General features: G+C 62.6%; 1 protein-coding gene across 1 annotated transcript in view; it reads left to right on the forward strand.

Annotated features, from left to right (window-relative positions):
- NTN1 (netrin 1) overlaps positions 1 to 1,565 on the forward strand; it is a 255,273-nt gene that overhangs the window by 14,095 nt on the left and 239,613 nt on the right. The gene's annotated exons all lie outside the window — the stretch shown is intronic.

Here is a 1,565-nt window from a genome sequence, read left to right on the forward strand (position 1 = left end):
AGGAGGCATTGTAAATCACTGGCAGAAGGGGCAACAATTCAGCAAAATGCTCAGGCCGAGAGGACCGGGGCTCAGGGGAGTCCGGAGTGAAGGAAGAGTGCAGGACCTGACACCCGCTTTACAAGGGGTCACATGCAAATTAACTGTGTCCCTGAGCACATAATTACTGGGGATGGTACTGCTTGGAGCAGAGGGTTGGACTCAGTGCTTCTCAGCCTGTTTTGTACCAGGACCCATTTGTAAACATCGATGGCCAGTCCCCATCCAGTGCCCAGTGGCCAGTCCCCACCCAGTGCCCCTCACTCCCAACCTGCTGCCCCAGGCCCCAGCCCCCCCCCCTTTTGTGTGGCAGGGGGGGGGTGTGTGGGGCAAAGGCTGCGTGTGTGGGTCGCATGGAGGGGCCCAAACAGCCCCTGGCACTCTGACAGTGGGCAAGGGAAAAGCCACCGTTTCCCACATTTTTCTCATTTTAAAAGTTCGTTGATCCATTTTTAAAGCTTGTTCATGACCCTTTCGTATACTTTTGCGACCAATTTTTGGGTCACGACCCACGGGCTGAGCAGCACTGGTGGAAGACCTCCTGTGGTCTCTCCCAACCTGCGTTGTCTATGATTCCGTGAGCAGCAAGCTCCCCCTCCCCGAGCAAGGACCCGGGGACCCTGCACATAGCGCAGGGGCGGAAGACGCACAGAGGATCTGTTTCCAGACACTGTTGTGTCCAGGGTGTGCTGGAGGTAAAGCTGGTGACGGGTCCCTGGGAAGCCACTTCCACGCTGGACTGTGATGCGGAGGCGAGAGGCCCTTGCAAGCCCTCAGTCCCTCCTGCAGGCACCAGGAACTTTCCATTGACAAGGTTAAACACGGTTTTCTCTGTGGAATTTCCTACCAGATGGTTCCTATTTCGCTCAATGGGCCCCCTGGAGAAGCAAGGTTTTTTTGGTGACATCTTTTCTTGGACCAGCTCTCTAGCCGGGACGGATCGGAGGCAAAGCTGCAGGCACTGAAAGCCGGGCCCGCTAGACAGATAAAAGATATCACCCGAAACATCCTTGCCTCCGGTACAGTTCCTGCCCCATCAGACCTGCGATGCTCCAGCCCGGAGAAGGCACCTGGGATGGACACCGGGGAGCCGGGCCTCAGGGCTGAGCGAGAGCCTGAAGGGCCCGGTCCTGGCTCCTGCAGCGGGGACCTGCCAGTCCCGCTGCGCGCGGTGGAGGGGCCTGGCGGCCCTGCCCCTGGCGGGAGAAGACTTCCAGCGGCCGGGCAGCCTCCTGCCTCGGCGGGCGGGCCCCCCGGAGCCGGGCCCCCCCGGGCCACAGGCCCCGCTCACTTCCGAGGGATCCTCCGCCCCCCGCGGCCCTGCTCCGGCTCGGGGGTGGCAGAAGACCTCAGGCGGACACAAGTCGAGCCCCTCGCCCCGACGGTTTTTAAGCAGCACATAGCCGCCCAGACGGGAGCCGGGGCAGGCGGGGCGGCTTCCCGGAGCCGGCGGAGCTTGCGGGCCCGGGGAGGGAAGGCGCTCGGCAGCCGCCCCGGGCCCGAGCAGGCCCCTCCCCTGGCCCCTC

Source organism: Gavialis gangeticus, unplaced genomic scaffold (genome assembly GCF_001723915.1).
Source record: "Gavialis gangeticus isolate Ggan-Ray unplaced genomic scaffold, GavGan_comp1, whole genome shotgun sequence".
In the NCBI taxonomy this organism is placed as follows: Eukaryota; Metazoa; Chordata; order Crocodylia; family Gavialidae; genus Gavialis; species Gavialis gangeticus.